This window comes from Neolamprologus brichardi, chromosome 9 (assembly GCF_056152115.1).
Source record: "Neolamprologus brichardi isolate AB-2024 chromosome 9, ASM5615211v1, whole genome shotgun sequence".
Taxonomy (NCBI): Eukaryota; Metazoa; Chordata; class Actinopteri; order Cichliformes; family Cichlidae; genus Neolamprologus; species Neolamprologus brichardi.
The window spans coordinates 19,158,762-19,174,710 of record NC_142112.1 but is presented as its reverse complement, the minus strand read 5'-3'; the positions used below and the strand labels follow the sequence as shown (position 1 = coordinate 19,174,710).

Genomic DNA, 15,949 nt, shown 5'->3' with positions numbered 1-15,949 from the left:
GCGTCACAGAGCAGGTGTGTGGCAACCTAATGCGACAAAAGCCACTGGAGTTGTCAAAAAGACTTGTTTTTATGGATGGTAGTGGGTTTGCATCTGTCACCACATACACACGTATTCATTCCAAGCTTCTCACACTGAACAAAAACACCAAACGTGTACATCAACATAGACACACATTCTGTTGCTCCCACAGCTTTGGAACAGTTACTCTTGCCTATGCAAATGAGCCGACTCTCTCCCACTCCCGATCGTGGTAAAGTGATATGAACTGCTGAATATAAATGATTGGGAATGATTGATAGACCCTCCCACTGACCACCCTCCACAGACAGATAGAAATCCAGACAGGTATATGCATCTTTCTCCTTTCTCGCCTTTCCCTGTGTCTCACCCACTCACTCAAACTAGTAAAAACATATATATATGCTAGTTCATCAACAAGTTATAAACTATTAATAGCGCTTCGATTCAACACTAACACCCAAGAAACACTCCCTGAGCTTAGGTCTCATGCACAGCAGGCCTCAACTGGCCCTGGAAATATCCAAATATGTGCAATCTTCCCTATAATTAGTACATTATTAGAATACAGTCCCCATCCTAATTTATGACAGAAGTGCCAAAGATATTTTGAAGACTAGCTTCCAGAGAAGTTGAACGTCAACTCCGTAGACTACAGGACATGGCCAGTATACATGAATAAATCAACTCAATGGACCATGAGAGTTTTCAATAAGTCACTGCAGCCAGTTTAAATCCCTCAAGGTGTCAACTTTCCTCCACTTCAAGCCTTAACGTGTGACAAGTAAGTGCTGAAAAATCCATCTAACTGCTTCTGCAACATCCCGATTGACAGCACAACTCACCTCACTGTTCAGTGCATTAAATTTAACTGCATCTCCGCCGTACCTCTGCATGTACTTACTGGGCTCTGTCCTAACAAAGCAGCGCGCTATGAAGAAACAAGACCTGTGCTCAGGAGGGCCAAGCTCGCACAATGGCCTCTTTAAACACGCACAAGAATGAGAGCGGGTTTACAATGAGAAACTAACAAAAGCACACAGCTAAGACTGGAAATATATAATACTGTGTACAATGTAGAATGACGAGAAAAATAATAAGAAGCCTATGCGGTATAACGGCATGCCGACGCAGACAAACACCAAATATCTACAAAAGAATGTATTTACCCGACTGTTTCCATCCGTTCCCTTTCCCCAATGCCCGACTGGCCAGGTGTGTGTATGTCAGTGTGTGAGCTACTGTTGGAGGGTCTGTGTGTGATTTCTTTCAGACAGGAGACTGGAAATGGGGTAGAAGCCATTACGCTGGGAGAATCACCCAGAGCACCCCGAAATGAGGGGCAGGGGCCTGTCAACACGCATGGTTATGTGTGTGCTTGTGTGTGTGTGTGTGTGTGTGTGTGTGTGTGTGCTGGCAGGGTCCAGCCGGTGACCTTCTTCAAATGAGCCCCCCATGATTTATTTACTGTGCCCTTATCCAACCTCTCCCAGCACACATGGACACATGATTTCTAGTATTTCAGTGATAAGGTAGAATCTGCAAATGTGGCTCTTTTTTTTTTCCTCGTTCAGGACAGGACAGGCAGGAGAAAATGGTGTTTGGTGCGAAGAGAACAGATCGGTCACCCTATCTCACACCGCAGTAGCATCTTATTTTCCTCTCCATTTCTCCGCTCTCCCTGTCCTCTTCTCATTTTAGCTCCTTCTCTAGAGCCAGCGTCTGCCTCTCACCCTTATTCTCCCATCCTCGCCCTCCCTGCGCCTTCCCCTCTCACATTTTGCACCGCCAAGACTAGCAAGTCTAGATGCCATCTCGTGCTTTCGCCGTCTCTGTTTCGCTCTTTCCTTCTTTTTTTTTTCTCTTTCTCCTCCATTCATCCGTTTTCCCGTCGCCCTCGCTTTCTCCCTCTCTTGGTCTTTCTCCCCCGCTCCCTGCGAGGGGGGTGGGGTTTCACTGTCGTGGAGCGAGATGAATTTCTGATTGCTGTCGGGCAGCGCGGAGCACTCTTATTGGTCAGAGTAAGCCAGGGAGGAGAGGCAAAGGCACGGAAAGGAAGAAAAGGAAAAAAAAAAACTGAAAAAGGATAATTTTTTTTCATTGGGTGCATATGACCATAATTGCACCCCTTCCTTTTCCTCCCCCTCTCTTCCCCTCTCTCAGCAGAAGCAGCAACACGCTATAATTTGAACCACCGGAGCCAATTATGCAGATTAGCTTGCCCCAGGTTGACCAATGACCTCCCACGCCAACCCCCCACCCGTTTACATTTGTTTACAATATGCAAATTACCGCTGGGTTCCAAAACGTGCTGGAGGGTGTCAAAACACCTTTTGCAGCATTACAGTGTTAGTCTAAACTGCCCCCCCCCCTCTCCACAAGCCCCCGCAATGCTCCCACATGTGAGTGAACATGTGCAAATGAAAGAGAAACAACTTAGCATGAGATTTTGTTTGATGAAGTGTTTGATGAAGTGTTTTGGAGGTATTTGTGCGACAAAAACTTATTAATACTGCAGCGTTTTGCCCTTAACTTCTGACATGGAGTTAATGCTCTATAAAGTAATTTTTTTTTCACTCTTTCTTCCCAGCATTTATCCTTTTCTCCATCACTCTAGATTAACTCACCCCTCCTTCCCAAATCATCTAACCATCCCTCGGTACCCCTCCTTTTCCCTCTGTTCTTTCTCCCAGCCTTCTCTTTCCAAGTCCTTCCACCTATGTCTTCCTCTCTCGAATCACACTCCTCCTTCCCACCACCCCCTGCCTCCCCCTCTGCTACAGAGATGGAAGCTAGTCTGTCTAATTAGCTGTATGGTTTACCTTGGCTCAGTGGGGCCTGGCTTCCTTAGCTGGGTTTAAACAGGGAGATGGACGGGCTGGAACGCTGAAACCCTAGACTGTAATTAGAGACAGGCTCACTGAGGGCACACCACTGCTGACACAGAGCCTCTGTTCCACTGTGCACACACAGACACACACACTAGGGAAAGCTTGAGAAGCATGCACACACACACACACACACACACACACACACACAAGCACACACACATAGACGCTGTGGCAAACATAAAATGCATGAAAACAAAAGGTGTGGGCATTAAGTGCACCCAGCCATCCAAGCACGGTCACTGGCATGAAAACACACATACATGCAGAGCTGGCATTCGCTCCTGCCAACAAACACATGAGTCTCCAACACTGCTGTAGTCCGAAATATACACGAGTGCTCTCAATTTGGTTTTAGCCCGTCTTATTCCAACTCATATTTCTGTGGTTTATTTTACTGTATTGCAGCAAGATGTCCCCAAAACACAGTACCAATTATGTCTTTTCCCCTCACCTCATCTATTCTAGCCTCCTCACCGCCACTCGTTGCTGTTTTTAAAACACTGTCTCTCGCTATACCCCCCCCCCCCCCCCGCGCCCCCACCCCCCGTCTCGTCCCATGATTTATTACTTCTTTCTTTCTGATTTGAATTCTCCCTCTCTCCGTTACAATTTTATGCTTTGTGGTGGGGCCCGTTTCTATTTTCTCCACTTGGACAGATTAAAAAGACACGCCAAAGACAACACACACAGCCAGTGCCACACACACATGCGCGCTCGCAAACACACACACACACACAGACATGAGCGCGCAAGCACGTCCGCAGCTGGTCTGATTGCGCTGGAAGTGTTGTGTTTATTCCCCTCAAAGTTAACTTCATCAAAACAAGGAACAAAAGAGACAGAGCCAATCAATGAAATTCATTAATGAAAACTGAAATGCATTTTATTCTTTTCTAATTACACGCATTGTAGCTCATAATTGAGCGGGGTGTATCAGACTGGAGATTACTTCACACTTGTGCATGGGTCACCCTCCGTGTGTGCATGTATATTTATTGCATTGCTGCACGGTGTGCGCGCGCGCGTGCACAGCGAGAGGAAGACAGACATACAAAGAGAAGGAGATGAAACTGAATGCTGAGAAAAAAAAACTGATATCAAGTGAGGAGCACTGAGGAAGGGGGCAAAATGAGAGACAGACAGAAATATGAAGCAACGGATTGTATAAATCAATTTTTCACCAGTATTATACTGCCCTCTGTTGTTCATGCAGAGAACAGCATTTGCTGACAGCCAGTCATACCTCTGTGTGGTGAGACCTTCTTTCCCACATCTTTGCAACGAATGCCACTCACACGAGCTAAACAAGGACCACGCATCTCATCAACTTGTATAACTTTGATAAAAGTTCATAGCTTGACAATATAAATCACATTTGGTTGAGTTTATTGACTTCCCAAAGGAAAGATCTTGGCAGCGAGCTGAACAGTGAAGGCAAGACATCGCCGAGGAAGAATGTGTGAAGCCAAAGCAAATTTGGTTTGATTTGATTTTTTTCCTCTATGTTTCGATCCTTTTTATCTGTCTCAAAATGTGCTGTTTTGTCAGGAAGTCGTGTCACCACCACATCCCCCCTTTTACATTTCATTGCTAAATGCTGATTGCTGTTCCTGAGATTAAAGTGGACCGTTACAAAGAGAACATGTACTCGCTGGTGTCATAGTATTTTAATGTGTTATGACAACAGCGAGACACTGTCAGGAACACTGTGTACACTAAAAGTACAGACACCTGGTATTCTTTTAGGCATTGTTCACCTCCAATCAAACAAAAATGATTAAAGAAAGGTGGATACTGTGCAAGTGTGTGTGTGTGTGTTTGTGTGTGTGTATGGTTTGTCATCTGGCCCTAACTGCCCTACAATAACAAATGTTCCAGCCTTCTGATTGGGCAATTAAAGGCAGCAGGGGCGCTGTGTTGACGGGTGAAAGTGTGACATCCATCATCTGAAACAATCAGCGCCTACCAAGCAGCATGTGCTAGTGTGTGTATGTTTGTAAGCTATAGGCTCCTCAAACTACATCAAGCCCCCTGTGTCTCTATAATAACTCCATGAAATCAAACACACACCACCTTAATCCCAGGTGATGCACAGTAGCCAGTGGCATAAAAAAGAAGACCAAAAAAAAAAAAAAATCAATAATGACCATGTGACCAAACCAGGAAATGCTTGGACAAAGGCCCAGGTAGGGAAACACTATAACAGTGTCTGCTAAAAAGCAAATTCAGCATAGCAAGGATATCTTTCCTTTCATTATGTAGTTTGCTTACCCTAATACCAGCAAGAAAGATCACATGAAGGCAGTTTAAATTAACACAGGGTTTAACAATCTAGCTACAAGCGTGTTCACATGAAAGGGGAAGCGTTAGCATCATCACAAACCATCACATGGATCAGCCTACTGGCAGTAGAGCAACTGATTTAACAATACAATACCAGATTGGAAGCCCTTCTTTAAGACTGGAAAAGACCTACTATGTTAATAAAATTTTGCCTATTTCAAGGCAGGAAAGGTCTGCAAAAATGCTGAAGGTGTAAATTAACAACAATTTAAGAGAGACGAAGAACACCTTACAGTTTCTAAATGTACAAACAGATGGGAATAACATGCTATCAAATGAGCATAGTGCACAAATGTAAAGTTGGATTGGACTCAGCTTGTAGCCAACCCTTGTAGTAATGGTTTTCTATAAAAAGCCCGGCCTGCACCCTGTATAATCAAGAATGCACTCTAGTTTGAGGTGAGCTGCCATCATGTCTGACACCGGGCACCATGAGGAACATCTGGGAAGAAAGGCTATGGTTGGGTATCTTTAGCTGAAATTTGCTCATTGATGAGGTTTAAAGGTAGTCTGATTTTTAAAGAGTAACACAAACAGTGTTTTATTGTCCTTTTTCTTTCAGAGTTTCAAGTCTATTTTTGATCTGATCATCCCCATCCTTATTAAAATGCCTGAATTTGTTTGGTTAGAAATGTTCTTTGTTGTACATGTAACCCAACCAAACAGTGATGTCACAGAGCCTGGAGGCCACTTATATATCACTGCAAGGTGAGAATTTCACCAGCTGTAGGTTTTTTGGGGGGGATGTTTAATTACTAACTTATATTAAAGAAATTACAGATTCAGCTGGACTAAACTAAACACGGGTGATTGAAATAAAAATAATAACAAGTTTTGCTATGGCAGATATTTGTATCATTTTTAACTTCTTTTGTTTTGTAATCTCCATAATTATGACATATTTACTCCTTTTTCTCAGGCTGAGGTTACAGTTACAGTATAATTTGTAAGCTTGTTGCTTGACCTCCCCTTTTGCTTTTCTCCTGTCGAGTTTTATGCAACTCTATAAAATTAGTTCAACCAGGAACACTGATGTCACAGTCTGGAGAAAAAAAATAATGCCAACATGTTAAACATGTTTTTTTTTTATAGTACCTTCTAAAGGTTGAGGGATTTTTAAAAGTAAAGTCACATACCATTAGGTCCATTTGATTACTGCTGAAAGCTAATGTGTGCTTGAACAGTGGGTGTGGGGGGGGGAGTTCTTCTGGAAAAATAAAAATAAGTCACACAAGCTAATATTACTAATTTGACAAGTTTTATGTGTCTCTTTGGTATGCAAAAGAAGTACTATATTTAAAAACGCTGGTGTTTCAGCGCATATCCAAGAAGGACTTATACTTCCTGCAATGTAGAAATGAAGCTCAGTATCAAAGCAGAGCCTTAGTCTTAGCTGTTGATTGTCTAAGAGCATAATTAATGCAGCAACTAATCCAACATGCCATCTAGCCAACCCAGAAATGTCCAATCACATTTACCGTTTCAGCTCGGGTTTGAAGCCGCTCAAGAGTCCACAGCCGCGGAGCTTTCAGACCACTGAGTGAGGCACTAATCATAACACTATTAACTGAGAAAACATTGGGAATTAGTCAGATGAGGAAAAGTTGCTTTTCCACTGAGGTTTTGTTTAGTTAATTCCCTGTTGACAGCCAAGTGTGCCACTTGCCTTGAGAAAACTTACTTGAGAGGGAAAGATTACTTTTTATCCCTAATTAATGCAGCTTATTTGCATAGCCAAGTCATAATATATGCTAATGTCCATTTACAGTGGCGAGTGCTGCATAGACAGTTAACGTGGCCTAAATACGTCATTAAAATTATTATGGTGCATCTGCTGCGTATATTTCTATTTCTGGACATGGGTTTCTCGGTCCCATACATTGACATATATACTTACAGCAATTAGAAACGTAAAACATGACTGAAATAATTTATGTTTTGGGGATGTGGTGGACGTGGTTGGGGAGAATGTAAATGCGGCCGACTGTCTGGGTGTGTGTTTGTGTGCGTGGTATTCAAGCCAATGATTTGCATGCTTGTGTGTGTGTGTGTGTGTGTGTGTGTATCTTAGCTGGACATCTTGCAAAAACAATCAAGAACTGAATGAAAAAAAAAAATCAAATGACATCCGGGCATCAGCGAAAGAACAACATCTGTGCGCATGCCAAATGCAACATATGAGTCATGAGCAGGATGACACATCTCACATCAGCAGTTATCCGCACTACCATGTGGTCTTAGGACAGAGCAAAATCCCTAGCAGCTATCTACAGTAAAAGTTAATAATGTATTAACTGGACTTAATTTATTAATGATAAATAATTTAGCATAATATTAACTGGTACTTAAATGGTACTGGAAACTATCTATACATCAATACAAATGCAATCAACCCAAAGATAACACCAACACTAACAGCAGCTACAGCTAACAAGCAACCATGTTCCAGACAATTCTGGCGAATAAGCGGTATGAATGTTGTCACGTGATTTGTAATAATGCATTTTTGGTTTGCTTGGAGTTCACTTGGAGTCTTCTCTGTGTGAAAAGAAACCAAAGCATGAGTATAAGCTACAGGTTGACAAACTCATTAACTAATTTGGAGCAGAGTAAACGAACTGTAGGTGTAAAACGCCCTTAGGGAAAATGACACCAGTTGTTCAGTTTATGTGGTTCAGTTGAGCCTCTAATTGCGCATTAAAATAAACATAGCCTCATTAGTGTCCGCAGCAAGCTGTTATATGTAGGCTATCACTGTGGAACGGCTTGTCAGAACTGAAAATGAGAGGACAATTGAGGAGTCCAGGAACACTGAGTGTAATTCTACTACTTGGATTCCCAAGTTTAATCCTATCACAAAGTTCATGCATGACTGTCCTAAGAATTATGTAAACTGTGCAACCAAACTTGTGGAAAAGACTGAAAATTCATAAAAACAAACATAAAAGAAAAAGATGGAACACAGAATTGCGAGTTGTTGATACCAAATTACTCGCCCTATTCATTCGTGTGTCTCGAATCTGACTTAAATGAAGCGGTTGCAAGGACTATGATCTCTCCCTTCTCTCTGGTCATTTGCAAGCTTCACTTATCTTTCCCTGAGTGATTTCATTTGGCTTTGAGTGGCTTTGAGAGGGGAATAGCACCAGATGAGGCCGACTTAAAAACCAGGTTTCTCAAAATTTCCTTTCCCTCTTATGGATATTAAGTGCCGTGATCTCAAACAAGCGACGCTCTCCCAAGTCACTGCAAATGGTGAAAAGCCGGAGCTTATATTTCTGTTTTACGCAAAGAAAGAAGAAAAGAAAGCGCTAGAGACAGGGAGAGCAGGAGATCCAGTATAAAAAACAATAAGCTCTTTCCTTTCAATCTGAGCTTTTCTGGTAATTAGGTTTGCCTAAAAGATGGGGAGACTGAATGGAAGATGATGGAGAGAGGAAAAGAACAAGCCTTTATTTTTAAGGGAGGGCGGTACAGCAGCTCAAGAATAACAGCCCGCCGTTTTCTCCTTAAGTGCTCTCTTGTTTGATTACCCCCTCCTCCACTTCTCTTCCTGGCTACAAGCAGGGTGTGCATTCCTGTAGCTTTTTGGTTTCGACAGAGGGTCTGAGCCACGGGGGGCAACGTGCATGCATCTGTGTACCTACAACCCAAAGTATACGCACACACTCATGCCTGTGCATGCTTACCCAAAAACGTGACCGTACGTCCATAAAGTTTTCTGTTTTCACCCATGCGGCTAAGTTACAGACCATATTCCATCTTCAAAACACACAGTGGCACCATCAAATGAGTCACCCCTTTCATCTGCTTCTACTGCTCTCAGTTACTGCAGCTTCCGCCTTGCCTAATGGATTTTCAAATGCAGGTACACGATTTCTTTCAAGACTTGACAGGCATTTTCCTTTGTGTTTAGAGATGAGGATCAGGCCCTGAGTGGTTCGCTGTGACGGTGTTGTTGAAAGATTCCGCATACAGAGTAGAAGCATTTTCCCTGAACTTGTTTGAAAAGGCCAAATGTGAGACTTGTACATGTATTTTTCAACATGTGGCCAAACAAAATGAGCTAAAAGCAACTGAAATACTATCATTCTCCTGTGTTCGAGGCTTTGTATTTGTTCGTTCTAGGGTGTGTTCTCACATTGAGCGTATACTACTTTGTGAGTCAGAATGGGTTACTGCAATGGACTGTTTTAGATCTCAGGACAGAGCCGAGAGCCCATCCCAAAAATTTGGCATTAAAAAAATTGAAAAAGCACAAAACATATTAAGAAACCCCAACAAAGGCCTCTCTATAAAAATTGAATATTGGCTAGTGCAGCTTATTTTTCTGCTTTTAAACAGGACCGCTGCCATTTTTGAAAATAAATAGAGCTGCAGCTCATTAATTAGATCCAAAAAGTAACGACTGTTTAGAATTTTCCACTTAGCTTAACTACAGTGAGAACCAGTATGTCCAATTTGTACATGCATTAGACTTAAGAGTGCAGACATGCCGCCGCCATCATTGACTGTGAATGTATAGGATGAAGCCATTATGGTCAGCATCAGATAAGCTGTGACAAGCTGACTCGAGGTGCCAAACTAGTGTTCTAACCTGGATGTAATTAACTCTGATTTCCAACTGCCCTCTCTGAGCCAGAAAGGCAATGTCTTCTAATTAACTAGAGAACACTGACAGCCTGGTGCCACCTCCATTTGGTCCCCACTTGAAACAAGTGCCATGTCCTGAGGGTTCCTGTCAGACCTAGTGCTCTGTGAACGGTGTGACATGTCCCTTCATGTCTCCATTCATCCTGCTCGCTAGCCCTCTCTCCCTCTCTCTCTCTTTCCTGACAACTATTTTCTTCTAATCATGCTCAGGAAACCAGAATGTGTTTGGCTGAAGGGGGAAACAGTCTGCGTCTATTGTACGTGCGTGTGTGTGTAATGAAGTGATGGAGACAGAGGAAAAGGTAGAGTGAGAGAGAGAGGAGGAATGACCAAGTGAGCAAATGAGCGTCAGAGAAAAGGAGAGAGAGATGTTCATAAGTCATCTTTTCTGTGTCGCCATACACTGTGCTTCATTATCTGCCTGGCCTGGAGAGTGATGTCTTCCTAAACCGGCACCGGAGCCAGCGGCCTGCCTCCACCGCATCCACACTTACTGCAGCGCGCACCATGAAACCGCACAGACGCACACATATAGGTGGAGGCAATTCGAATCCTTAGAGCTTCTTAATGAACGCAAACCAAGAAAGTCGTCATACAATATACATTTGATGATACACGATGAAACAAGGACAAAAAGCAGGGGGCTGTCACCTTTGAACTGGAGCTTACAAAAAGAAAATGCCAAGCATGTAGATGCCCATGAAACATAAACACAAAACTAATGAAATAAACAGACTTTTTCAAAATTCCGTTAATTGTAAAAAGGGTAATATGAGTTAATCCAGGACAAAGCTCAAAGAAAGATTGTTCAAGGTTTTTATGAAGCTAGAAGCGGAAAGAGATTACAGTGAGACTGACAGTGGTGTTTTGGGGCTCGTTTAAAGGGAAGTCTGGTATTAAAACAGCATTTACATAAAGTTCAGCCGCTGAGTGAATGCCTGTAAAGCTTTCAGAGCCTTTTTAGATTCCTGATCTGCTCCAGCTTAATAAATTCAGCTTTGAGAGAACTGACTAAGTTTTTAGCTGCATGTGTTCTCCACTGCTATGCTTCTAAAACGTGCACATTTTATAGAACTTATCAGCATCACAAAACAATCGAAGTATTTTGCTGACAAACTGTATATAAAGGATAGACTTCGCTATGGTGCTGTCACACTTATTTTGAAGCCTAAAGCTGAGCATTTTGGCCATCGCCATCTTTGTTCTTTGAAACCTTGCGATAACTGAGGGATGGATCTGACTGAGAAACCGAGAGACTCTGCTAGCTCATGCACTTGCAACCTGTGAAGTACAAGATCTAAAGCATACACTGATTTTTTTTTTTTTTTGACTCGAAAGAGATCCATAATTTACAAAATAAAAATCACGTGATATCAAATAATACATTAAATGGATATTGTATTATATTAAGGTTGTTTTCCTAAAGACTTCTATACAGTCAGATTTCTTTTTGCATCCAGAAGAGTCACCTACCAGCTATCTGCAACCACTAAACGGATTTTATTGCTAAATGATATCTCTAATCAGAAAATCTCACAAAAGAAAGTCAAAGCATTTAGGTATGTAGACATGGTCAAGCTGATCTGCTGAAATTCACATTAAGCATTGGGAAATAAAGGCAAACGCCAGCATAGCCCACAAAGCTGAGCAGGTCAGCCATAAGCCAAAAAGCCAACTGACAAGATTATCAGTGCCAGACTAGCCTGTGATCTACTGGTGTTTTCATGAACTCTCTAGGGTTTACACAAAGTAATCATTTGGCTGTCCGGACAAAAATGACTAGCTGATAGCAGAGGTAAACAAAACAGGGAACAACACTGTCCAGAGCACACTGTGGCTAAGGGGGAGCGGGGGCTCACCAAACTGAACAATGAAAGTTCTGATGAGTTTCAGTCTCTGCTGCAGCGTTTGGATGATAGAGTCAGAATTTGGAAGCATGGATTCATTTTGTCAACAATTCAGGCTGCGGGTGGTGGGGTTATGTTGTGGAATTTCTTGGCACACTTCATACCCCTTGGTAGGTTTGCATTTCCAGTAGGAATGCTGATGATAAGTTAATAGCTGAAAACAATTCATAACTGCAAGATCAGTAAAGCCCAAACTTTGCTGTTGGTTCTGTACTTTATTCCACTTTTAAGAAGTATTTTTGACTTGATTTTGGCCCATGTTTGCACAGGCTTTTTAAAAAGGATGCTTGCCATTGTTTGACCAATCAGCACTTAATATTAGGACCAATTGCCATTTCTTTAAAGGAGAAATTAAAAAAACAATCTTAAAACTAAAGTCTAAGAACTTTTATACACATATAAGGGATGTACTTCCTCCAGTAGTTGTCAGAAGTTTGAATCCCCTTCAGCCTCAAAGCACCTGAGGTGCAAGTGGAACGTGAGCGAAGATCCAATATGGATACAAAGTATAAAATCTGACATTGAGCAGTAGTGCAGTCTGGTATCTCCTAGCTGCTTTTCAAATAAAACAAAAATCTTTAAGCCACTCAACCACAGTTTAGATGCTTTTGAATCCAACATGGTTTTTTAAAACCCTCCCATAAACCTTGGGCAGCCTGTAATTTTCTCCACTTTTGTAACACAGAGCAAACTGACATTGCATTTTAAATTTAGCGGAAAGACTTTTGTCCTTCTCTGACAGCTGACTCCTGAAGTCCCCTCAATTACCCTTCACTAAACCTGGATTTACAGAAAGACATTTGTCACAAAACTGCAAAAACATCTTTCCAGAGCAAAAAGTATTTAGTGCGTTATGCTAAATCTCTGTGCCACGCCACAGGATCCATCTAGTAGTTTGAGGTGCATCATAACCGGCCTAATTGGACAGGTGTTTGCAAGCCATTATGATACTAAACCGTTGTGTCAGTAGAAGAGCCCAAAAACAGCACGATACCCCCAAAGACCTGCTGAAGGATTAATGCAGTGGTTTAGATGGGAGGGAAGGCTTTTACGTGTCAGAGTTGAGAGAAATTAAGATGGGGGAGAGAGAAACACAGAAAGAAAGAGATTAAAGAAGAGCAGCACTCACAGTGTGAGGTAAGCCACAGTCATCTCTTGTCAACCACCCCTGGTGGGAGTATGTACCCCACATGGAGAAACAGAGACAGACATTAGCACTCCACTCAACCTCAAATGCCTCTTATTTATGGAAAAAAAAAACACGCAATAAACAGCAGCAAACTAACACTTGCTCCTTTCTGTAATTGTACCCCATCAAATGTGTGATGCAAAATAACTCCTTTAAAGTAATTGCACAAACACTAATATATTAACTGTAAAATTATATTAGAGTTGCAGTTGTGCAGGTTTCATCTGACAGCATAAAGTTTTTAATAACAATATAAAGCCTCAGTTGAGCAATAGACACATTGCCCTGTGTTTCATTAGAGCCTACAAGTCAGGCCTAAAATAATACCAGAGTCAACCTGAAAGGGTGAAAGGTCAACTAGAAGATCAATGTTCTTCCCAAGGGTTTTAAGCTTATCAGAGTACACAAATACACACCGGCAAACACACACACACAAAAGGCTTTCTTCACCTGTTATTGGATGAGGCGCACAAGCCTGGGGTGAGGCACTCAATGAATAGATCCTTATTGATTCCAGCTAAACGGTATGTACTGCAGGGCCAATTCAACCTCTCGACAACTCACTCATGCTACATCTACCCTACGAGCAACTAACCCCTACCGTGAACACACAAACACCAGAGCTGCGATCTTTAGTGCACCGCGCGCACGTACACACGGCGCAAACTCTCTCCCCACCACTCCAAGCTCTCTCCTAAATGACCTTGTGAAGTAGGGTGAGGCTCTTCACACATCTGCCAACAGTGGTGGAAACTGAGCAAAATATCCCCTCATTGATCGCTTGACAGCACCCAAAGGTCAACAAGGCAGCGTTCGCAGCAGGCTGAATGGCCCCCATCAGATCCTGTTTGCAACCGATGAGATGGTGAGAAACTCTGTGTATTTGAATGAGATTAGCTAAAAGCTGGCGAGCAGTTTTCAAGCACTGGAGAGAGAGGTTTTTCCCTTTTGTTCCATTTTTTCCTGACTCGTGCCTGGTTTGTTTGTAAAAGTGTTTGTGTTTTTCGCCACAAACGAGTTCTAGTAACTGACAGATTTTCCTGTAACAGGAGGATTTCGACTAAATTATAGCATACTATGTATTCACAACTAATTCGATTTATGTGCTAAGCCATAACCCTATTTTTTTATTATCATTCAAAATTTGTTTTATCTAGATGATATGTTACCAGTTATGAAATAAACTATTTAACTAAATATATTATTGAATATTATTATTACTGTTTGAATTAAGTATATTAGAAAACCAGAGCAGCTTGATTTGCTAAAAATGAGAGCGCTAGGTCTTCGGTGCATGAACCCCAAGTTCCTGCTACTGTTTGGGTTCCTAAAGCAACAGCAACACAGCATGCAAGAAAATTAATTTATTATAATTTATTTCATTCTTACCTAAATACATCTGCGATCTCGTGATGCTGCCATCACAATGACACTTGGACAACAAACGGGAGGAGGCAGAGCAACGCGACGTAATCTCACAGCACCCCGAATCTGCAGTCAGACAAAGAGTGTGTCACAAAATAATGCATTTCGAGATCAAAAAATGAAATGTTACTTCTATTAACACGAAGGTTGGAAGAAGGGGAAGACTAATGAGCTTCTATAATCCAAAATACAATAAATAAACATCAGAAGGGAGAAAAGAGAGCAGTGTTAGTAGTGTTACACCTATTTCAAATCAATTGACTGAAAAGAAAGATTCAAAGTACTATTTTTCCAGTTTTGAGATGTCTGTTCTCAGCATAAGATAATGTTTTCCACCAGAACACCACTAACTCATTTTGTATTGCCTCGTCTGAATGAACCTTCCCCCTGATTGCTTCAATCTTCTCACTAGTGCACATTTGACTTTCCGCTTGGCTCGAAAACAATAAAACACACGCTGGTTAAAGCAAATTTCAAGGTCAGTAAATTACCAAAATATCAGAGTGCAGTCTACGCTGCCACCAACAAAATAGACCCCTTAAATATTCTGACATGTTGCTAAATTTCTTCCTTGTACTTCTTGATGCCTTCTGGTCCTTCCGCACGCATTTTGGAGGTGCGCTCATCCATCATTGATAACAAACGTTTAAAAAAAATAATCATCTGAATCCCAGGGAGGGATTAAAGACTCTTCTATTCACACACTAACTTATTTTGTCTGTTTGCATGTAAATGAAGGCAAATATGAGCCATAACTGGTTTTTAGAGCATTATCTTAAGTTTTTGCATTAATATCCTCTTAATTTCATAGTAAGTAATGTATATATCTGTACATGCCATGCACGTTGCTTTTATTCAGGTTTTGGCATTTAAATATTTTACAACTGATTCACATTTTTTTAAGTATTTAGAATTCATGATGTTTTTAAATTCTTTGTGTGTGTGTTTGTGTGTGCGACTATATGCTGGGACATCGGGACATTCTGTGTTTTCATGTTATGTGTGCCACTAGGGTAATTAGGAATAGGAAGGAAAGAGTGATCAAAGTGAGCACTTTCCACCCTCCGTTTCAGTTCTGATAGGAGTGTGTGCCTGCATGCATGTGTGTCTACATATGTGTGCATGCTTGTGTGATGTACACTATGAGGCTTTGATGCTGTAAGCTCTGCCGGTTAATGTACTACGGATAAAAATACTACACCATGTAATCTGGCATTTATCCCTAGAGAGCAGAAGCCCAAAATATGACACATGTCAAGAGGAAGGAAAGGGGAGAAGAACGAGTGCAAGCAGGGGGAGAAGTGGAGGAATAAAGGAGGTAAGAGACCAAGAGCCTGTGTTTCGTCTTCTACCCTGAGATGATTTAAAGGCTGACATTTATAAGACATGCGCAAACTCTTCTCAGTAATTATTTGAAATTAATTCAGGACTATGAGAGAATAGAGACAACAAAGATGTACAGATTCCTCAAATACAGATGTGCATACTTGGTGCACTATAGGACAGCACTAAGGGGTTTA

The 15,949-nt window shown here is 41.7% G+C and overlaps 1 long non-coding RNA gene across 1 annotated transcript in view; it reads right to left on the bottom strand.

The window, feature by feature from the left end:
• The window catches only part of LOC148101425 (uncharacterized), a 114,661-nt gene extending 100,188 nt beyond the window's left edge, over positions 1-14,473 (bottom strand). The window contains exon 1 of the long non-coding RNA XR_015719563.1: positions 14,394-14,473. This is a non-coding gene — a long non-coding RNA (uncharacterized LOC148101425). The remainder of the gene's footprint in view (positions 1-14,393) is intronic.
• Between the last annotated feature and the right edge of the window lie 1,476 nt (positions 14,474-15,949).